Below are 24,862 nucleotides of genomic sequence, written 5' to 3'. Positions count from 1 at the left end.
GATTATGCCATTTTGGTAGTAGGTAAAGGTAGGTAATATCGATTCAGAATAGATTACATATTTCCTAAGGGGGTCGAATGGATTTATCAGAGATTAAGGGACACATATAAAAGAGATAATATTTTATAGTCTGTCAAGCCATATCCGTCAGTAGAAAAAAGCGGCAAAATGTAGGTGCGAAGGATTATCGTCCCATGTAAAATTTGAATTTCGCGCCTTTCTTATTAACAAAGTTGCTTAACAGAATGTATTTTATCCATTTTCGTGCATTAAATCCATTTTATTGTATGAAAAGGTAAAATGATTATTTCATACCTAAATAAATTACACATCCCTAATTTATACGAAAATTATACCAAATTGACCTGATACATATATAATATTGTCTTCGGTTACCGCGATAGTTACTCATGAAATAAAACTATGAAAACGGATTATATCGCGTATAATGAACTTATAACACATCCCGACGTTTCGAACCCTTTACAGCGTTCGTGGTCAACGGGTGACACGGCTGATACATATATATATTTGTATATATATATATATATATATTTATAGTCCGACAAGAAATTATAGAAAATTATTGAGGTCGCCACTTCCTACGTAACTGTCACATTTTTGACGTAAAATGAATGCGTAAACGTGGCAACAATTTAGTATGGTTTTTTTTGGTTCCATTTTATTAAATTTCTACTATTTTATGTCGCACTTTACATAGAGCGTTAACTGGGCCGCCTTTCCCCTCTCTTTTTGGGGTGGTAGCCAGGGGTTACTCGTGGCTGGGGCATTCGATCTGCTTAGTACTCTTTAGTTAACGATTATTAAGAATATGTAATTATTAAGAATTATTGTCCAAGGAATCGTGCTAAGCGGCATCGTATGTCACTAAAGTGCATACTCACTGCACTTACTTTATCCACTAATGTATTTTTCACCACACCAGCTGGTAAAGGCTCTCTTGATTGTTAAAAAACTGATAAGAAAGCATTTTATCCACAATGTGGGGCAAAGTAATCAGATGAAAATTATGAATTGTTTCCTTATGTTAGCTGGTAGAATTGACTTTTAAATGATGATCTCGAATGATAAATATTTAATGACGTTCATTTGGATTTGACTTTGTTTGATATATTACAGTTAATATTTTCTTCGGGTTGCGGTTGGTGTGGTGAAAAATGTTGTTTCACTCGGGGCAAATTTTGTTTACCTAACCCAAGTGCTTTAAAACTCTCGCAATGCTCAAGGTTCCATTTTGGATCTTTCGCTTGCTCAGGTTTCAATATTAGCAAGAGCGGTTAAACAGCATCTTTGCCCCCCTGTAAAACAAATAACTATTAAATTACTGACAGACTAATTAGGAAATTCCTGCATGGATACGTTTACAATTTTCTATGATAGGTTAATTTTTACCCAGATATATGAAATTAGGTGTAAAAAGTTTAGCGTCCTCGAATTGTTCTCACTGTGCCTAAGAAAACCGGTGGCACGGTGGCCATTAATCATTTATGTAAACAGGCAACAACAATGAAGCAAAATATACATAGTAAGTGCCCTACGGAACACGACACCGGTCCGGACGTACTAGCGACTTCCCGTCGGTTTCTGCCGGTCTTACCGTTTCCACAGTCGCCATCAGATATATCGGAGCGGCCGAGGTGCTCACAAATATCTGAACACGAACTCTAGCACCTTGTGTAGCATAACGCTACATCTGTCGTTTTGTTGTTGTTGTTGTTGTTGTTGTTGTTGTTGCTTTTTTTATTGTTTGTTTGTTTCTTTTTTTGGTAGGGAGATGCTGTAGCATAACGCTACTACATCTGTCGTTTTGTCTTGGAAACTACTTGCTTGTCAGTCATGTCTAGTTTGCTTGTTTGTTTAGTCGTGTCGTTTAGTGTGAATTGATTCACGCAATTACAGTTAGATGGCGGTTTAAAGAAACACATGGAACCTTTTTTGGACGATGATATTTTCGCAATTGTAACTGCGTGGTTCGATAGCGTCGGTTGGCCGAACGTTTGCTTCGGAAAGGAACTAGCAGACCCACCGAGGATACGAGCCCGCATACAGCGCGGTTCGATAGGTCACGGTACAGCTTCGGTTGGCCGAACAGATTGTCATCGTCTACGGAGCTTGAATATTTTTTTAACGTATTGGAATCGGTTCCCGTTTAATCTTTATTTTTTCCCGGTTCATTGTTATTTTTTGTGCAATATTACTTTTAATTCTGTAAAGCCGCTGTTATCCGTATTCCTCATTTATTTAAGGCATTGTCTTTTAAAATTCTAATTGCCCCTAATTGTCAGGCGAAACTAATATTCGGCAATAAATTTAGGTACCTATCACCCGTTGAAACAGCCATTATCGTCCATAATCTCCATCTCATTAATCCATTTCTCTCCTTATACAGCTAAATTTATACGCCATAATCTTTCGCGCGTACATCAGTTCACGCCAGTGCGGAAAGCGGACCGTCAGAAAAACAATTTGTTTTGGTTACATTAATTTTTTAAATTCTATGTGTAGATTTTTAGTGACTTTCGGAAGTTCTTATTAAATCATACGTGTTGTGCACAGTATTTGTTTTACTGCACTTGACAATAGAGGCGTGTTCAGATATTTGTGACCATCTTGGTCGCTCCGATATATCTGATGGCGACTGTACCATTGCAATAACCTTCCATTAAATATGAAAGAGAGCTTTTCGACAAATAAACTTTTATGCTCTGTGTGGTTCTTGTTCAGCTTTGGTGTTTGATATTTATTTATAGGCAGGTAATTATCGTTGGTTGCGAACCTAAGCAGTCTGAAACCAGAATATCCTGTCACTTTTATAATTTAACGAGTTTAGTAATTATCGGTGCTGTATCAGTGCGATAGATACTAAATCATACTAATATTTTCACGGTCAAGCAATTCTTACGTTCACACTGGTGCGTGTGGTGTATTGTATACGTATATGCCTATAAAGCAAACACACACTAAATTCTTAATTAATTTTATAACCATACCTTGTCCTATGATCACAGATGTAGGTTGAACACAATTGTATCGTAAATGGGATAATCGCCAGCGAAATCGTGCTCCTATAACTGGTAACATGATTGTCAATTAGGATAACGATATATCCGCTTCTTCAATTTACGTGAAAATCATTCAGCGGTTTTATGTTTCCGTTGGGCTCCGGAATGATGTTTTGGAAATACACAATTATGCTCGTCATAATAATAAAATCAAAGTAACGGTTAGGTAGGATCTTACTAAACTCTTACAAATAATGTAATGGTTTGCTAGAACTTACTTAACATACGTAGGCAATATTGAAAGTTCGTATAATAGGCCACTTAGAGATGACACAGTGAAAGAAAAGGTTTATTGTTTGAGAATCTCTTTAACAGTTTTTGGGGTTCCGTATTAGTCAACTAGGAACCCTTATAGTTTCGCCATGTCCGTCTGTCTGTCCGTCTGTCCGAGGCTTTGCTCCGTGATCGTTAGTGCTACAAAGCTGCAATTTGGCATGGATATAAAAGTAAATAAATCCAATAACATATGAAAAAATATATTGCCAGTTTCATTAACTGAAAGATTTAAAAAAATACGAAAGGGTAACTACGGAACCCTACACTGAGCATGGCCCGACATGCTCTTGGCTGGTTTATATGAGGTACAATTTATTTAAATAAATAAATAAATATTATAGGGCATTATTACACAGATTGATTAAGTCCCACAGTAAGCTCAAGAAGGCTTGTGTTGCGGGTACTCAGACAACGATATATATGTAATTAAATACATATATGTATGTTGTGTGCATGTGATGTATCTAATTAGGGTATGATGTGTATTTTGGGAATATTGGCAGTTTGAAAATTGTAGGTCAAACTTTATTATAATTTTAAGTCGAGAAGTTTTTCGTGTTAGAATTGTATACGACGTTCTATTTATGTGCCCTCAGTCGACAACACGTTTATACCAGGGAATCAGAATTCGAATATCATCTTATAATGACGCTCAGTTTTCGTGCGACTGTTTATAAGTAGGATTTATAAATTTAGATGCTTTCATATTAATCTTACGGATGATAATCGAGAAGGAAGTCTTTCAACAGCGACTCTCTCTTTAAAAAAAATCACATATTAGCAGATTCAGACAACCTACAGTATCAAAATGAGTCAAGTACAAAAATCATATATGCACACGCTCCGTGATGGTTGAGTAATTTAGGGTTCTAGCTAAATTGGACATACCATAGCGTAGCAACCATTTTAGCTAGGACCCTAAATGGCTCAACAATCACGGAGCGTGATTCTATATACCTACGTCAGACGTACTACATATGAATCTAAATAGATACCCCACTATAACGCCATACGACTGAGGGCCCAAATTTTCATACCAAAAGGTGCTTGAGGAAAAATGGGCTGTGTACTTTTTAGGATCGTAAAGAATTTGTACGCATTGTCAAAAAGAGTTAAGCAAAGGAATTATGAAAGGACACCTTACATATCTACCTACGACAGTTATTGAGATTATAGGAACTTGATAAACTCAACGTTAATGTCGCTTATCGATCGGAATACAGATGCAACGGGTACGGTGTCCCTCAGGGAAGTATCCTTAGCCCACTATTGTTTATTTTATACATAAATGACCTACCTAAAGAAACACGGTGCCCGCGATGTCCCTGTTTGCTGATGATATAGCCGTAATAATACCTGCTAATGACACAACAGTTTCTTATACAAATTACAAACCAATTGAATGATACAATAGACTCATGGTTAAGCAGAAATAACTTACAAACGAATGGGTACATCAGAAACATGTTACATTCAATTTCGGAACTATAAGACGGAACCAATGGACTTACAACTACACTGTCTTAATCAGAAAATTGAGCAAGTTAATGACATGAAGTTTTTAGGTATAACCTTAGATGAACACTGTACATGGAAAAATCAAGTAAAACAAGCGGGCCAGAAACAGATTTCCATGACCAATCGCCTCCCGGGCGAAAACTCGTATAGTGGTTAACGGCTATGATGTATGATAAACCCTCGTGAACGTCAGCTGCCGCTCCGTTGGTGGGTTGAGAAATGGCAGCAAATAAGGTCTATAATTTTTTTGTGTCATCGCCTCCCGCTTGATATATTGTCAGATGATAGTTTAGATGCTATTGTGAATAAACAAAATCGTCAGCCGATTGCATCGCTGTGGAAAGACCGTCAGCTGGTCATATGAATATGTATAAAAGAAAATTATTTTCAGTCATCGGCGTCATCGCCTCCCGTTTGATACTTTGTCAGATGATAGTTTAGATGCTATTGTTAATAAAACAAATCGTCAGGCGGTTGTATCGCGGTGGAAAGACCGTGTTACGCGTTTCGGTGGCTGCCATTCCTTAACCCACCAAAGGAGCGGCAGCTGACGTTCACAAGGGTTCTTCATACATAGCCGTTAACCGCTATACGAGTTTTCGCCCGGGAGGCGATGACTGACGAAATTTGCGCCGGTCCATGATTTGTGACAAACTCGATAGGTTTGTTTATGCTTTGAAACAGCTTTGAGCTGTAGCTGGTGAAAAAGCTGCATTGCTTGCTTACTATGGCTATGTTGCATCAGTGTTAAGATATGGTATATCAATATGGGGCAATTGCACAGATGTAAACAAAGCATTCTTAATTCAAAAGAAGTGTATTAGAGCAGCGGTCTGCGGAGCTAATCCGAGAGATTCTTGCCGGCCTTTGTTTAGGAGACTTAGACAGCTATTACAGCTAACATTATATGATATGTATATATTAGAATTAGGGTGCCTTGTACGCAAACTTCCACTGTATTTCAAACTAACGTCCACTAATAGTAAACTAATACTAAGCAAGAGATGAATTTAAGCTACAGATGCCACTATATAAGACCGCTTTATTTAAGAAAAACTGTTAAGTATGTGATGAGTATCCTTGTATACAATGAGTTGCCATATCAGCTAAGACAATTACCCGACAAATTATTTACTACCAGATTACACAAATGGTTAAAAGATAAATGCTTTTATTTTTTAAACGATTTTCTGGATTACTCTGTTAACTAATTTATTTGAATTATAGTGACTTTAAATTCATTGATATTTAAATTCTACGTGACTTGCATGTTATGTTAATGATTTTGTATTATTTTGACATTGTAATAAGGGGATGTTTTTAGCTTTAGCTTTAGCTTTAGCATGTCATATTTTGGCTAAACATGTGATATTCAATTAATTTAAGTACTTTTGACATCTGTATGCAATTACTATGTTTAAGCAAATAAATATTTCTATTTCTATTTCTAGAAATTTTCACTATGATCTAAGTATAAAACCGCAAATCACTCGCCTGTGATAGGCGCTTTGTGCTGGCCAGCGGACAAATAAAGATTTTATATTTCGTTGTTAAAACTGTTATTCAAGAAAGAAATCCAATCTGTAATGTGATCGTAAAAATATTCTCATTATTATACCTACTACCTATACGCCGCCGCCGCGCCGACGCTCGGGACTCGGGAGACGCTAAAGTTGAGTGGCTGTATTCTAACTGCCAAGCAAAAATAAACACTCGCTATTTTATTCTACTATGCGATGATAACATTTCTCTAAGAAACATTATGCCTTACACTCGTCTGTCGTACGAAATATCCATAAAATCAAATAGTATTCAAGAATATTCTTACAAGCAAAAAAATAATAATAATGAAAAATCTTTGAATGCAGTTTTGTTTATTTTCAAAAATAAGAGAATATTTCCTTTAAGCAAAATGAGCTAACTTGAGGTTTTCAGGTACTTACCCTCCAGGGTCCATTCATTCTTTCCATATTTTTATACTTAAATATATTTTATTCCCTAAGACAAATTTTACTATACACCGTGCATTACTGTAACCTAGGACAACTATTAAATGATCGAGCAGTTTATATTCAGGACCTCTGATATTTGTACTTTTGTCGCAGGTCTTCTAATGGTAATTACAATTAACCAGGACAGGACTAAAAATATATCTTAGAAACAATCTATTTCTATCACTTGCTTTGCGCTCTTATAAGGCTAGTTCGGACTACGTTAGTAATTTAGTCAAGTGGCGAGTATTTGTGACTTTGCATGTGTCCTTTGAGGGTCCTTGTAAACTCGTATCTATGCTCCATGTGCAGCACAGCACAGACCCTTTAGGCATGCAGTCACAAATACCTACGCCCCACTCGACTAAATTACTAACGTAGTCCGATCCGAAGTAGCCTCTAGCGCTCTGTTACAAATCAACAGTTCGTAGGACAAAGCTAAATATTAAGCCCTCTCCAGAAACACGGGTCTTGCCGAATACAATGGCAATGTGGAGTGAGTACGCAATGTGGAATCAGAACGGAACTCTTCAACAACGCATAGTACATGTTTGGCGATTTCGACTTGGACTGGGACCCGGACTCGAACCCGGACTCGGACCCGGACCCGATTCGGACCCGGACCTGGACTCGGACCCGGAAAGTTAGAACTGCGACCCTTACAGAAACGAAATGCTACTAAATAAGTGGGTTAGGTTACGTTTGAACTGCCATCCTCACAAAACCGAACTGCTATCAGAAAATTCGGTTAGGTTAGAACTGCGATCCTCAGAGAAACGAAATGCTATTAGAAAAGTGGGTGGTTTTACCTCTTTTCTACATAATTAGGCAAAATATGCCGTCTTTTTCATTTCATTGAATTGAATCTAAGTGCACCATCAACAATAATCTTTCACTGGCATCCCCCATTGAAGTCAGTTTTTTTTCTAAAATTAAAATCGAAATGACAAGATAAGGAACTAAACCGTCATATTGGTAAAAAACACTCCGTACGAGTACGATAATTGTAATGTCTTCGAAGTGGCAACCGTAAGAGCTTTGACGGTTTAAGCGGAACCATATATCTCTTGCTTTCAATGCAATTTTTAATGGTTTTTGTAATAATTTGAATTTTAATGAGCGCGAGTCGTGGCAGCGTCCGGTCGGTCTACAATCCGTAAAAAATATAGGATCCCCGACTAAGAGCGTAAGTTTCATGACGATAGAGCTGGTAGTTAACTGGAATATTGTACAATTATTGCTTTACATGAAAGGCAAGAAATAAGGGTTTTTTTTAACTCCCCTTATTCCGCTTCCGTTAATTTCGGGGTAGTTCTCGGCACTCTCATACCTATTAGCGTCCATTATGCTGGTTGTATTTATAGATGCTGCTTTGTCTTACAATTAATCATAAGTAAGTACTTAAATTAATATTTCTACCCCAGCACTTCAAACACTTCAATCTGTCAATTAAATGACTGACAGCAGTGACTGACAGTGATATTTAAATGAACTTCAATTGAAGCGCGGCGCGTGGGGGTTGTGTTGTGTGGTAGGATCACAATACAACTGCTTAGCAGTCATCTTATGAAGATTCATACTACAAGTATATAGTACAACTGTTGCATTTTTTTTAGGCAAAGATCTACAAACAAAACTGATTTACTCTTGTATAGTTTTCATTTACCACTATTTGACATTCAGTTTATCTTTTAATTAATTTGTATAAAATTTGATTGTTTTGTTGTTTATGAACTATATCAAAACTTTCGTGTATAAAATGAGCGATCAAGATATTTCGGAGAAGCCACCTCATAATATAGGCGAGTTCCGAGACAGAATATATCCCAATGCCGGCCGTAATATGCGGTTCCTGAACACATGATAGAGACCTTAATATGAATACTCGTATGAGTAATATGTGTAGATAAAACAGTGTATGTAACTAGATAATTATTAAGGCAATGCCTTTCATTATGTAGTAGTCACATATAAACTATTTACTATAAGGTAAAGTTATAGTTTTAAATATGTAGTAGATTGTACAACAAGGGTAACCTATTTTATCCGATACCTATATCGCTTATAGGCGATACAGATCGAGGATAAAATGGGCATTAATGGTCGTGTTATATACCAACACTGCTTTTCACTTTCTTCTACATTGCACTTGACGGTATTCTCATGCAATGGCCTGGCAGCTAAAGCTATTAAGTTAGGGTACCGATACTACCGCCTAAAAATACACCACTACGGTTCATAAAAACATCTCGGTACTCGTAAATACTAGTAATGATATGTGTTGAAATATGGTCATTTAGTTTGCAATAGGTATTAGACGGCCAGACACCGTGTTGTGTGATCAGAATCAGATTGGTTCATGTGTAAAACATACGTACAGTCAGCATCGAAAGCAACGGATCAGATTAGACTTATACGCTTCAAAAGTATTTACCATTCTCTACTAACTTTTGAATGCGAACAGTGTAGAGATATATCTCTATTTGGAAGAGTATACCAGGGTGGCAGACACTTTTGACGCATTGTTTCATCCGCTACTATTGACGCTGACTGTCCACATAGGTTTTAGGTTTAGGTACCTATATACAATTTCGTATAATATTGCCAGGGTAGGCCAGCAATGTGACTTTCAACGGTCGTCACACGTCGCACTGTATAATGAACTTATATATGTGGTTTTCGGTTTTTAGGTTTTATTTTCACGCATTTTTTGAGTAATACATTACCTCGGCCCGGGTAGGAATTACCAGCCTAGAGTCTATAAAATGGCCTCGCTTTGCTCGGCCCTTTTTATCATACACTGCCAGCAAATCCCCAATAAAACACAACGAGGCGCATTCGAATTTTAAAAACCTTAAATTAATTTAGCATTTTTTTACTTACCTGGGTACATTTAATGCATCTCACTCAATACTAATATATTGGTGTGTAAGGGATACATATCTATAATATCACATCAACTAAAGTAGCTAATTAACTTGAAACCCTTAACCAAACCTTAACGTATTTCCGTAACCTTTTTTTATTAAAAGCTATGTTTACATACATGCTTGCTCGAAGTCTTGTATCGTAATACAGTTTTACACTAAAGTCAATGAACCATTTTCGGAAACATTGATTAGATTTTTCAACAATATTCAATAATTAATTAGTACGAATACATAGATATTAACATAATAGACCGCGGACCAGGAACAGATTTCCATGACCAATCGCCTCTCGGGCGAAAACTCGTATAGTGGTTACCGGCTATGTATGATGAACCCTCGTGAACGTCAGTTGCCGCTCCGTTGGTGGGTTGAGGAATGGCAGCAAAAAACCGGCCAAGTGCGAGTCGGACTCGCGCACCGAGGGTTCCGTATAACGTGAGTGAAAGGTAAATTGCGGTTTACGATTTATGTATTTAAAAAAAACTACTTACTAGATCTCGTTCAAACCAATTTTCGGTGGAAGTTTGCATGGTAATGTACATCATATATTTTTTTAGTTTTATCATTCTCTTATTTTGGAAGTTACAGGGGGGGGGGGGGGGACACATTTTACCACTTTGGAAGTGTCTCTCGCGCAAACTATTCAGTTCAGAAAAAAATTATATTAGAAACCTCAATATCATTTTTAAAGACCTATCCATAGATACCCCACACGTATGGGTTTGATAAAAAAAAATTGAGTTTCAATTCTAAGTATAGGGAACCCCAAAAATTTATTGTTTTTATTTTTAAATTTTGTGTGAAAATCTTAATGCGGTTCACAGAATACATCTACTTACCAAGTTTCAACAGTATAGTTCTTATAGTTTCGGAAAAAAGTGGCTGTGACATACGGACGGACAGACAGACAGACATGACGAATCTATAAGGGTTCCGTTTTTTGACATTTGGCTACGGAACTCTAAAAAGTCTATATTTTTTTTTTTGACATCGCCTCCCGCTTGATACTTTGTCAGATGATAGTTTAGATGCTAATGTGAATAAACAAAATCGTCAGCCGATTGTATCGCTGTGGAAAAGCCGTCAGCTGGTCACATGAACATTTAAAAAAGAAAATTCTTTTCAGTCATCGGCGTCATCGCCTCCCGTTTGATACTTTGTCAGATGATAGTTTAGATGCTATTGTTAATAAAACAAATCGTCAGCCGGTTGTATCGCCGGTGAAAGACCGTGTTACGCGTTTCGGTGGCTGCCATTCCTCAACCCACCAACGGAGCGGCAGCTGACTTTTACGAGGGTTCATCATACATAGCCGTTAACCGCTATACGACTTTTCGCCCGGGAGGCGATGACTGACGAAATTTGCGCCTGGCTCGCGGTTTATTACTTGCCTAATGGCGTCGCAAAGCGGGAAGTTTTCAATGTATTCGCCAGGCAATAAAATAATTCATCGATTTTTAAAGCGAAACTTTTATTCTATCTTCCCAATTTTTTTGGGATGTCTAGCATGTCATGCTGTAATTACAGCATTAGTAAAATTCTGACATTGACAGTTGACAGAAGATTAAAATATACATTAAAATAAAAATAAAAGCCCTTTATTCTATGTAAAAACGGTATAAATTTGAAGAATAAAACTTAAACTTAAAATTCTGCTTACAATTCAATTCAATTGTAGGAGCTTTGTTTTTTAATTACCTAACAAAATGAGAAACGTGGCGACGAAATGCAAAAGCACAATCCTCGGCGTCCACACTGATTTCCATTTCTGTTTACGAGACGAGGAAGCTCTTATATAACAATGCAATTGTCCCCCTTGCTCGGCCAGTACGGTTATTGCTCCGCTTGCAACTCAAGTAGTTCAGAATAGAGGAGGGTTAGCAGCAGAAATGCTGGCGCAATAACAGGCTGGCTGGCTAATAATTGAAGCTAGCTGCGAGCCTTGATTACAGCAGCAAACGAGCGTCTCTATCTGGTAGCAACTCAGTAGAGCTGGTCACGAGTCACTGGGGAATGGCTGGGAATGATGCCCAGGAATTAATTTGGGAGCACGGTAGTGCCCCCGCCAAGACGAGCAAAGCTAAGCGCAAGGACACTACCTACCTTTTCTCGAAGCGCTTCGTCGTTTTTTTGAACCCTCACAACTTGGGTTTAGATTATACACCATTCTCGGGATATAATGTCAATATAGTGGACCTATTACCCTCCTGCCTACTCGTATTATTAATTTAAACTATATACCACATATGTAACGGCGGTCTGTCCTTTGAGTAGGACACACGTAGGCACAAGGTTAAATATAAAGAGTTTCAATTGCACAGCTCTTATGCTTTAGATTTTATTGATATCTAAATAAAAACGATTTAGTCACTGATTCACTCACTCACTGATAATCATCAAAACTCCTAGGATACTTCATGAAGTCCTAGAAAGCTTAAATTTGGTATGTAAGTTAGTATTAGTACACAAACAACAAAAAAAAACTAAAACAATGAGCTAACGACGGGCTAAGATAGCTCGTTTTAAAATGAGAACGAAACTCCGTTTGTATGGGAAGGTGAAATTCGGCCGAGCTTGCCGGGGACTTAAAATAAAAACGGTGGTATGAATCAACGTGTAATACTCTATTTTTCTCACCTTTTGCGAGACAATAAAAAGAAACGTTTTATTAAACCTTAAAGTACCTAATTTAAAAAAAAATACGTACAACTTCAACCTGTTAATACTCGCGGCTTTTGTTTTATTTTCTTTGTTTTGCTAATATGGTTTGTAGTGGCCAGTTCGATTTTCAAATAAGTTCTAATTTCGCCGGGTTGTACTAAATCTCATTATAACCCGCTGGTTAATAATGAAATTGGAATTCGTATGAAATATTGTTCCATAGAGACCTGCAGCAATAATGACTTACTTATATATATATATATTGGGCAATGTCGAGCATGTGGTGTGAAAAGATATTATTTAAGTTTCAAGTGACACTGATATTGTAAACATATTTTTTAATACAGTTGCTCAAAAAGTGGTACTTTTTGTGGCTGCGTAGCGTGCGAGAAGCTCAATTTCTCGAACTAGTGCTTTTTACTTTTTAGTTCCAAACTATACTTTCGAAACGCAGTTAAAATTGAATTTAGCGCGGAGCAGGTACCAGGGCCTCATGAGTTATGAGGAGGTGTCGTTGACCAACCCGCGCCGGGCCCGCGGCGGCCGCGGCCGGGGCGCGCACGAGTATGAAGGTATCGCGGGCTGCGGCAGCTCGCGTATCTTAGCTGTATAGGTACTTTTGGTTTTGGTTTGGTTTGGTGGTATGATTCTACTAATGATATATTAATTTATTATTTTTTCGCAATTGTATTAAAAAACGTCGTTTACAACACGTGTGAAATGTCTTTTCACACTAGTTGTAAAATGTACTATTTCTACTCGTCGATTATAATCCGGGTAATTCAACTTCACATGCAACTCTACAACCTTACTCTTTTCAACGTTGGATAGTCTATGGCACTTCCGACTCGAGCATAAGAATTTTATCAATACGGTTTAGTCAATTATAAAAATAGAACTTCATACATTTCGATAAAATATTTCTTGTTTAAGGCGGTTCCCTGAGCCAGAAGGCGAAAAATCTCCTTATATGATTGGGTTTTTCTAAGAGGCGTTGATATTCGTAGACGTGGAAAAAATATATGTAGTTCTTGACTATATTATCTTTAACAACATAGCTTGAGGCGCTTCGCGCAGTTTTTGGCCAAAAACTGTTACTTTTTAGAGCTTATAACTTCTAAATGAGTCAACAAAAAGTTATGAAAAAAAAATATCCATCTTCACTCTATGCACAACAATTATGACATTTGACTTTTTTCCTGAAATTTGTAGTTTCACCGAAGAAAAAAAAAACACGACAGGCCGTTTTGCGGCTAACTTTGCTTATAACTACTAAACGGCTTAATCGATTAAAATTATTTTTAAACTAACAAAAATGTTTTAACAGGTTCTACAAATGCAACATAGCTTTTGTTAATCAAAAAATATTTTCTTAAGAAATCGAACGTTTTTCCACATTTCATGCGTATGCAGCCTGAAAATGGCGTGGCCGGCACTCAGTTGGACCGTCCAACGTGTGACGTCATCACGCCCTGTCGAATTCGCGCCAAAAATTATGAGCGCTCAAAATTTATCAACATTAAATATTATTTAATAAAATTATACGATGGTTTACAAAAGTATTTTTATTTTTTTTCGGTGTTCAAACGAAATAAATTATGATTACAAAAAAAAAAAAACATGCACTGGAGCTAATTGTAAAGATTCTTTGACCTCGACTGTACTCCCTTATGCTTGTAATGTACATTATACTTACTAATAGTTTAGCCAATTATGACAGAAGGGTAACTGAGCATGGCCCGACATGCTCTTGGCAGATTTTATTTTGTCTAATTTGCTGTTCATTTTAGCTGAAAATTTCAATGCAATGTTTTATCTTTTAAATTCATGGTTAATCGAGTCAACCGAACACATGAATTCTGGTTTAATTAAAGTGATAGCACATTGATAGGTAAAATTAATATTTACATCGTTGATAGGTATTTTGAATGACCAGGGATTCGATTTTACCTAGTTTTCCGTGCGCTCGACTTTTTCACTCGAAGCCCTGTGAAAAATGATGAAATGTTTATTTTAAATCCGAGTGACGGAAATTAAAAACCTCTTAACCAGTTACTAGGTATAGATACATACTTATGTAACAAAAAACAAAACGACAGAATACCATTGGCATTTGTCATAAAAAATAAGCAGCAGTATTATTCGAGTGCCACTAGAAGTAATAATTATGAAAATGCAGAACCGCGTTTCCGCGGAAATGGAAAATTGCCGTTGAGAGTTTTTAAATATCCGTCCTCGGCAACGTAATGCAAACTTGCAATGAAATTTTTAGAGCTATTAGAATAGTAATAAGTGCCTTAACTACCTCGCTTCCGCCATGAACGAGCGGACGAAGTCGGGCCGACTCCGCTGTTATAGGTACTCATAGTATAGGTATATATAAAAAACAAAATTTAGATAGCAACTGCCGCTATGCAAAAATATTTATAGGCTATGCGGCTTTATGAATAACATGAGAGTTGAGGCGTGTAAGCATGGTTTGCTTTTTTAGGACTAGCTCCATTAAGCTTGGTAAACTAAGAATCAAGTGGCCCGCTACGCTGCGGACCGGAATATTGTACAGGGCCGCGACAGAGCCTGCGTTCATTGGCGTTACTTGACGGCGAAAGTTTCATATGCAGTCGCGTGCTATTTGGAATTTTATTTGGAGCTTTTCAGTTTGCCGTAAAATATGAGAAAAAGTAATGTATGCTAAGGTAACTATAAAACAATCCAACTATTTATATGACGGTGTGATATAAATTTCGACGTCTTTACTTTGGACTTCTATAAAATTGTTAGCCGCTTGAATGCGGTGAGAACCTTGCGTTCAAGGCCAGTATCCGAAGGCACATAGTGTCAGTTAAAAAGTGACATATCTATGGAAAATCGTAGAGTAACACATCGATAGATGCAAATGATAGTACGCCGCCCTATGTAACCCTAAAAACAAAGTATTGCAACCTATATCGTGTTATATATCAAACGAAAGGGATCATAGTGTGAAAATAGACAAAAAATTACCATTTCCCCCTCTATCGCCGAAAATACTGGGTCTAAATTTATGAAAAAAATACACAAAATAGTTCTTTACCCAAAGATGACAGGAAAACCTATAAGAAATTATAGTCAACTTGAGTCGGATTTAAGAACAAAAATGCGGTTAATTTTTGTTAGGGACACAGCCGCAATGGTTTAAGTGAAACGTGGTGTCATAAGGCCGAAGGCCCGAAGCGTCCCGAAGAGGCACGCCTATTCGCGGCTGCGGCTGAAAGTCAAGTTGCGGTAGGTTTGTGCTCAGACAAAGAACAATAGTACCTACAAGTGTTTGAATTCGATGTCCGAAGGCCAAGCCCCGCGTAGAGCCCAAGGCCCGGAGCGTACGACCTGTGGATGCTTCCTGAGAATTCCGCAAGTATCTTAAATGCGAAGGCCGAAGGCCAAGGACCGCGTGGGGCCGAAGGCCAGAAGCATCCGAGAGAGGCGTGCCTTTAGGTTCAAGCGTGAAACTGCGACTAGGCTGTATCTGGCACACAGCCGCAATGGTACTTGTAGGTACTATTGATTGATTAGGTACTTGTAGGTACTATTGTTGTGTGTTGTTGTTGTGTTGTTTGAGCACTATATTCATGCAGCTCTTTCTTCGGCCTTCGCTAATAAAATACTTGCGGAAGTTGTGGGAAGCGCGAACTTTCAGCCCTACGCGGAGCTCGGCCTTCGGTCTTCGCATTTGGACAGTTGTACTAGTTCGGCATTTATTCTTCCTGTCCAAGCAACTTTGCATAGTTGCAGAGATATAAGCCACCACGCCATAACACTTCCCGTTACATCTGGTTTTTGATCTGACCCATTCGGGTTTTTCAAGACGTTTCACTCACGTTTCTAGTACAAAAAATAATACATTATTAAAAATTGTGTGATGTACGCAACCCTTGAAACGCGAGTCCGACTCGCACTTGACTAGTATTTTAGCTTCGCTCTTTACTTGTTTATTTAGTTTCCCCTCAGCTTCACCTTTTCTTTACTTTTTTAATTGTTAGCTTGCTATCCTTTATTTATCAAATTTCCACTTCTTTCACAGCTTTTTTTTCTATTTTTCCATTTTTCCTTGCCCGTTCTTCTATCTAAAATATCGTAGGTACAAAATTCAACCAAAAAAAACCATATTATTACTGTCCGGCATTACGGGACTACTACTGTGTCCGGTACTGAGTACTTACAATTATTTATTGTGTACCGCAACTATTTCAATTATGTATAAAACTTTTATAGGCTACGAATTTTAAGCGATTAGTGAGTTTATTAAAAATAAACACATTTAGATGAACACAAACAATAGGCCGAAACACTCATCCGAAACTTATATACGATGCAGTGCCTTCCCTACAAAAACATTAAAAAAACCCGGCCAAGTGCGAGTCGGACTCGCGCGCTAAGGGTTCCGTACCATAACACAAAAACGGCATAAAATCATGTTTGTTGTATGTTTGTGAAATTAAATGTTTTTTCATTATTTTATATTGGAGTTGATTGAATGAAAGGTAAATTGCGGTTTACGATTTATGACGTATTAAAAAAACTACTTACTAGATCTCGTTCAAACCAATTTTCGGTGGAAGTTTGCATCACACATTGTACATCATATATATTTTTTTTAGTTTTATCATTCTCTTATTTTAGAAGTTACAGGGGGGGGGGGGGGGCACATTTTACCACTTTGGAAGTAAGTGTCTCTCGCGCAAACTATTCAGTTTAGAAAAAAATGATATTAGAAACCTCAATATCATTTTTGAAGACCTATCCATAGACACCCTACTCGTATGGGTTTGATGAATTTTTTTTTATTTATTTTAGTTCTAAGTATGGGGAACCCCATATATTTATTGTTTTTATTTTTATTTTTGTGTAAAAATCTTAATGCGGTTTACAGAATACATCTACTTACCAAGTTTTAACAGTATAGTTCTTATAGTTTCGGAAAAAAGTGGCTGTGACATACGGGCGGACAGACAGTCAAACAGACATGACGAATCCATAAGGGTTCCGTTGTTTGCCATTTGGCTACGGAACCCTAAAAACACTCCCACAGTCGCTGCGCACGTCACAAGCAATGCGCGTCCCGTGCACATCCATGGTACGTCCCCCGCGCCACTTTTACTTATCCTTGAATTGCTAGCGTTGTTAGTCGACGAGATAGTACGTGTGTCCGGCACTATATGCCGTCCGTGGGTACGGGACTTCCCCCTATAGGTCAATTAGCTGCTGGTTAATTATAGCGCAATTTGCAAGTTAATGATGATTAAGCACGCGAAGTAAGTGTATTTTGTATTTTTTATGAGTTCGATAGAGTCTCAGAGGAGGGGGCGGTTGTTTAGCGGGCGGCCTTTTGAGGGAGGAATCGGATATTACAGGGGAAGTCCCGAAGCCATCGATCATCGTTAATGTCAGATGAGCGAAGCGCCTTTTAACGAGGTAGGTAGGTGGCCAGGCCACTGCCACGGCCGGTATCATTGCGCATTCAAGACCCGCGTAAACTACAACAATGTGGCCAGTGGCCAGCGGTCAACTTTGTCACTTTATTTTATACCGCGATGGTTACTTAGAACAGTACACACTTCATGGTAAGTGAGGACATTGCAGCGGCAAACAGCGCCCGTCTTTTTCCAACAACAATTGTGGATCGAACAGTCTCTAAAAATTACTTTAACTTTAAGAGTAGGTACCTTTTATATAGGTTCTAATAAATAAGTTGTAGCTCTTCGAAGTTCACAGAACTGGGGATTTCTCTACTGCCGATGACTATATAAATATATAATTATCGGCCTTTTAGGGACTTGGAAGTCTTTGTCTTACTCAGTCCTTATGTTACTATACTAATAATATCGCCACAAATACAGTACAGAGTTCTGGAAACCTTATTTTTATATAAGCTTTCTCAAATTTATCAAGAATAAGTTTTTTACTCAGTATTTTGATTTACACGTCGACAAACGTAATCAAACAATATAAAGAATTTTCATGAACTTTATGGCAAATCCAATAAAAGCAACATAAAGAAATGCTTCGCTAATTTGTAGTTAATCATTTTATAAACTGTTATATTATAAAACAATGGCAAGGGATGCCGCGTCTTTCTGTCTGTCTGTATGTTCGCGATAAACTCAAAAACTACTGAACAGATTTTCATGCGGTTTCCACCTTTTGTGTAAATTGGTTGAACCACCCGTGCGAAGCCGTGGCTGGTCGCTAGTTTATATATATAGATTTGAGGCAGTTAACTACGCTATTCTAGGAGGATATGAGTAACCAAACGGAGTAGCCATTATTCCCCTCTGTCGTAAATAGTCGGCCAATGGTCATACACAATGTATGGGCTGACGTTTATCTGACACGGCAATTTTTACGTTACGTATACATTAGACATTCCCCTCCCCCGCAAAAATCGGCAGACTTTTTTGTACAGAAAGTTACAGACGTGGCTTGTCCGTTTGGTTCTATCCTCCTAGCTAGACGCTATTTATGTCATTAGGCAATTATTGTTAAAATGCTTCATAATTGTATTTATATAGATCTAATAATAGGTACTTAATATATACTAGGTACCTACATGAGTTACTGCCGATCGACAACGAAGATAACAATAATCAACAAGAATATATGTATTCGTTCTCATAACCCTACTGTTGTATCTAACGGTTAAGTATTTAAATGAAATTTGCAGGACTGAGAACAGAAGAAAAGCAGAAAAATTGAATCAATTTATAAGGCACGAATTGTTGCCCGACGCGGAATGGCGCTGCATGTTTTATTTGTTTTTAGAAGCGAAAGCGTTATAATGACTATCGTTAATTTTGAGCTCCGCAATCCCACCGATTTTATTACTTTTGTTAAAATACTGTGATTTACACTTAAATCTTTTTCAGAGCGCGAAATATAATTATTTTCTCTTAAATTTCGACGCGATGAATAAAATTAAGCCTTTATTTCTACTTCAACGCTGTAAATGAATAGTTTTTTTTTGTCTGGCTATAATTAATCCAGACACATACTTAGTAGTTTTATCGCTTTTAATGTCATATACCTTTTTAATACAGTTGCTCAAAAAGTGCTACTTTATGTAGGTAGCTGTTTAGCGTGCGGAAAGTTGGTTTTCGCGAACTAGTGCTTTTTACTTTTCCATTTTTTTTAATTTATACTTGTTCCAATTCATGACTACTTGAACAAAATAGTACACTACTGCTACTACTACTTGTAATATTGATGAGTGTTAATATTAGTTTCCTTTAAACGTCGTAATCAACATAAAAACCTACTGTTAATGTAAGAATAATAAAAATTATACATATTTTATAATTTAATTACTTACCTCATCATCAGTATAACACGTCTATTTTTTAATATTGAATATTGAATAACCGTTCTTAATAAGTTGTATGAATGGAACGGAATAGCTGCCAAAACGCCTGTCAAAGAAGACGCGTTTTTTCTTACTTTTACTACCTACTAAGAGGCGTTTTAAGCGTCCAAAGTGTTTATTTCTTACTTGTTGTTTTTATTATTTTTTCGCAACTGTATTAAAAAAAGTCGTTCGATACACGTGCGGAAATGTCATTCTTCACTCGTCCCGAGTCAGGCCGAGTCTATATCTCGATATCTCGGTACTCGTGAAGTAATTACATACTTTCCGCACTAGCATCGAAATGTACTATTTTGTTGATTAGATTGTTTTCCGTGAACTGATAAATCTTTGAAGTGAATAACATATTTCACAATGATGGAAATAACTTGTTATACATATAATATATTTACCTTGAAGTAACCTGATATGATATAGTTAATTGTTAAAAACGCGCAAGACCCGGTTAACTCGGATGAAAAAACCATATTTGTAGTCCACTGGTTTGGGGTCGTCCAGAAATCAAATCATGTGATCGTGTAAGCAAAGAGGATAAGATAGAGCGGTATACTGTCATAGTAAATTTTGTAACCACTGTAAATTCACTGCCATCTATCGACATACTTTAAAACTAAAAATGAAGATTTATAAAAATACGTTAAAATGTATTTAAATATGGAAAAATGTTTTTTTTTTATTTGCATTAATTATTTTTATATGATTTTGACCCATGTTCTTTCACTGATATGCGTTGAAATTATAAATAACAAACGAAACCGCTAAGCCCTCTATACGAGAGCAGGCCAAAACTAGTGGCGCTATCTGATCTAGAATCAAATTTTCGTGATTTTCGAGGCACGTTTTTTCCTTAGACTGTATCCATCTATTACGGAGTTATATCTATCTTTGGTTTAAGTAAGGTAGTTAAGGGGGTAAGAAAAATATCACGAATAATCACGATGGGGGTGGGGGAGGGGGGTTAGGGAAGAAAATCACCAAGAGGAAGGGGCCAAATATGATCACATGATTTTTGGACGATCCCTTTTCTGATTCCAGATAGGTAATCTGCGCGGAACAAGGGAAACAGTCAACTGCTGGTAGATATAGCAGAGAGGTGGGATTGTCCGTTTATTAGGCTCATCGTCCTGTGTACCGAGACCCCAAATAAGTTTTTAAAAAACTGGAAGACCTAGGGTTAAGATGTACTAACTAATATTATAAGTCCGTATATAACTAACAATCTATGGGCAATCTGGCCTGAAATAAAGAATTTATTATTATTACTTGTTGTCCCGGACCTTTGAGTGGCGTGCGTGGGGCCGAAGCCAACAGCGCAGAGGCCCTTTAAGACAATTCAATCTAAAAGCAAGGGATACACGTGGCGGATACCAACTCCGAAAGCACAATGTGATACATCCGGAGATGGTCCCCGCCAGGTGCAAAGACTATTGCAGTGCAGCACTTTTGTGCTGTGATGGGAACTAAGGTCATAGGCTATTGATTTGAATGTTGGATGGACTGGATAATGGGCTATGGGGGAGACTAGCGGACACCTGCAGTGGCAATCAGTCTCAAATTTGTGTAAGACAGGTGACTCGCCTACTCATTTAGTGGGCCCTACAACGGTCGCACGCACAGTGCACAATAGGGCAACACTTCAGAGCGGCTGTGCGGTTGTCGGGAGGTGAGTCTGCGGTAGCCAGATACCGGTAATTCGTTCAGCAGGCCGCCGGCGTTATGACATTTTACACTTCCAACCTGGAGCATAGGTCCCGCTCTTGCGACCACTCTGGCCGGCCAGTCAAGGCAAGCACAAAGGCGAGGGCCAGATGACAGGGCCCTCTGGAATAGGGGTCCGCGGTGTCTTCACTCACCGTCAGCTCGCCACAAGCTGCCCCCGCAGGGTATTATTCTTATTATTACATTTTAACGATGTAGTGGGCAACTTGTTTCTAGTTAGGGACCCGCTGTCCGTCTGTCGCCAGGCTGTATCTCATGAACCGTGACAGTTGAATTTTCACAGATGATGTATTTCCTTTGCCGATAACAACAAATACTAAAAACAGAATATAATAAATATTTTAGTGGGGCTCCTATACAACAAACGCGATTTTTTTGCCGTTCTTTGCGTAATGGTACGGAACCCTTCGTGCGCAAGTCCGACTCGCACTTGGCCGGTTTTTATATTCACTTTGCGACTGATATAAGCATACAAAACAACAGTTTGAAATGAAATGCTGGGTTTGTGTTTATTCAAAATACTTGGCCTTCCTTTGATTGAAAAAAAAAAAACTTCCAATGAAACTGGCTCGTTGCAGCGTACCTAAAATATTTGGCAAACCATTCTCCGCTTTGGCTACCGCACGTAGTCATTACGTAAGTGTATATATATATGCAGGTAAGTAGAATAAGTAGATACAAGTCACGCGAGTGGTAGGTAAGAGTTCACAGGGAATTTTCAGTGTAGAATTGTGTCGCTTCCTTACTCTTCGCGGTATACTCTTTTACTAACTTTTTAATCTAATACACTAAAAATCATTAAACCAAAATTTGCTTTCATTAATTTCATTATACAGGTTGATTCATGAGAGCGTGAGCACTGTGAGATTTGTAATTGTACGTCTGTCGTAATTGTACGTGGTCAATAAGATATATTTTTACAAGATTTTATGTACATAATTGCTTTCACCTGTCCCGTTGTCTCTCTGTGTGTGTGTGTCTGTCTGTAATCAAATCTTGCAAGTTAAATTTGACCCACTTCCCGGCTTCCGATGAAGCTAAAAAATTTGCATACATACGTAAGTCGGGTGACAATGCAATATTATGGTACCATCCAGCTGATCTGATGATGGAAACAGGAGGTGGCCATAGGAACTAATAAAACAATGTAATTGTGGTTGGGGTTTCTAGAATTGTCTCGGTGCGTATTAGTTGCCTGTAGAAAGAAAAGTACAGTCAGAGATAAAAGTTTGTACCAAAAATGAAATTTTGCCTAAAACTTATTATATGAGTGCCCAGTGATGTTTATTAATAATTTTACACTACTTATTTTTTTGGCCTTTGTTACTCGTGTACAAATACTGCGTACTTATAATAATTTTAATTACGGATACTTACAATAATGGTGACAATAACACAGATTTATAGCTTTAAAATAAATCAGACATTTCCAACTAAGGGTCGAGACATTATATACGGCACAATATAAAATTGTCCTGTTAGTCTCAGAGCTGTAACCTTTATTTTGTTCGAAGAGGGTGCACTTTGTCGCAGGCAGAGACTAATGATTAGTATCTCCTACAAATGCGACGTTTCAATAGCTTTGTTTCCGCACGCTCCGAGTTCGAGTCGCTCGCCTCGCGTTGCGGTCTGGCATAGATCGTAAGAGCGTTTTCACATTGTCCGATCAGATTTCGGGTTTCGGAAGGAAAATAAATGTAAGATATATGTGTGTCTCTGTATTTATTTATGCATTAATAAATCATTATTATGAAAAGACTTAATGCCAATGTGACTCTCCTGCAGCTGTTTTTGTCATAGGCGCCTTCCGACATCCGACATCGGAAAGGTGCATCTGATAAATTCAGCCATGTAGGAGCCCCCCGTCAGCTGTCGTACAGATAATATTTGTTTGTACTTATGCGTATGTGTAGGCATAATGCCTGTTGTAGTATGCGTGACCGTTAAAGACGGCGCCCGGGCGCGCCCCCGCGGCCTGACTACGCGATATCAGCAGCTTAGATTTTCGGGAACAATTACATTAAAAAAAACCGGCCAAGTGCGAGTCGGACTCGCGCACTGAGGGTTACGTACCTTACACAATTTAAACAAAGTATTTTTTATGTGAAACGTGAGTTAAAGGTAAATTGCGGTTTTCGATTTATGACGTATTAAAAAAAAACTACTTACTAGATCTCGTTCAAACCAATTTCCGGTGGAAGTTTTCATGGTATTGTACATCATATATTTTTTTTAGTTTTATCATTCTCTTATTTGCGAAGTTACAGGGACACACACACACACATTTTACCACTTTGGAAGTGTCTCTCGCGCAAACTATTCAGTTTAGAAAAAAATGATATTAGAAACCTCAATATCATTTTTGAAGACCTATCCATAGATACCCCACACGTATGGATTTGATGAAAAAATTTTTTTTGCGTTTCAGTTCTAAGTATGGGGAACCCCCAAAATTTTTTGTTTTTTTTTCTATTTTTGTGTGAAAATCTTAATGCGGTTCACAGAATACATCTACTTACCAAGTTTCAATAGTATAGTTCTTATAGTTTCGGAAAAAAGTGGCTGTGACATACGGACGGACAGACAGACAGAAAGACAGACAGACATGACGAATCCATAAGGGTTCGGTTTTTGCCATTTGGCTACGGAACCCTAAAAACTCTTGCTGATAACTAGGCTGTAGCTACTGGCTGAATGTAGCACCACAGTGCAGTAAGATTTACAACGGGTATTTTCAGGATTTTAGAATTTTATCAATAGGCAATATTTTCCTACGTTAACCACCGAATAAAACTACAGCGAGTGCAAAAGCAAAAATCACTTAACAATAGTGGCCAACGGACCGCATAAGGCAGACACTCGGCACGATCTGCTACAGGCCTCGACAGGCGCGAATAAGTCTGGCGTGCCAACAGACAGCCAAATGGTTACAGCCTACTCATAACGTCATAGCTACACTATGCGGTTCTTTTATTTAAGAAGTGTATGCATCCCACCGAGTAAGCGTCTTCGGCAAAGAAAATTTAACCACTAAACCGACTACAGTAAGAGCGACCAATAAAACGAGACCTCGGCCATTTTTTTCAAAAAATATTTATGTATTTTACATTTAGCCTGGGATCTCTCGCGAGACTTACAGTTTGCTAATGATTCACATACCTTCCTACATACGCACCTCTCTTAGTATTATACATATTACACCGTTCGAATAACAAGAATTCGAAAAACTTAGGTAGATGAATGATATTGCTACATGCGACAAGACGTCAAGCGTGTCAATTCTGTAAG

The 24,862-nt window shown here is 37.9% G+C and overlaps 2 long non-coding RNA genes across 2 annotated transcripts in view; one reads left to right on the top strand and one right to left on the bottom strand.

Moving 5' to 3' along the window:
* Positions 1-10,380: 10,380 nt before the first annotated feature.
* Positions 10,381-23,822, bottom strand: LOC134754505 (uncharacterized). Its single transcript, XR_010128911.1, has 3 exons — positions 23,722-23,822; positions 16,996-17,294; positions 10,381-10,547 (listed from the first exon to the last, which is right to left on the bottom strand). It is a non-coding gene; the product is annotated as an uncharacterized LOC134754505 (long non-coding RNA).
* LOC134754512 (uncharacterized) overlaps positions 17,163-24,862 on the top strand; it is a 348,665-nt gene continuing 340,965 nt past the window's right edge. Inside the window, exon 1 of the long non-coding RNA XR_010128917.1 lies at positions 17,163-17,298. This is a non-coding gene — a long non-coding RNA (uncharacterized LOC134754512). The remainder of the gene's footprint in view (positions 17,299-24,862) is intronic.

Source organism: Cydia strobilella, chromosome Z, assembly GCF_947568885.1.
Source record: "Cydia strobilella chromosome Z, ilCydStro3.1, whole genome shotgun sequence".
Lineage (NCBI taxonomy): Eukaryota > Metazoa > Arthropoda > Insecta > Lepidoptera > Tortricidae > Cydia > Cydia strobilella.
This window is presented reverse-complemented; position numbering and strand designations above follow the sequence as displayed.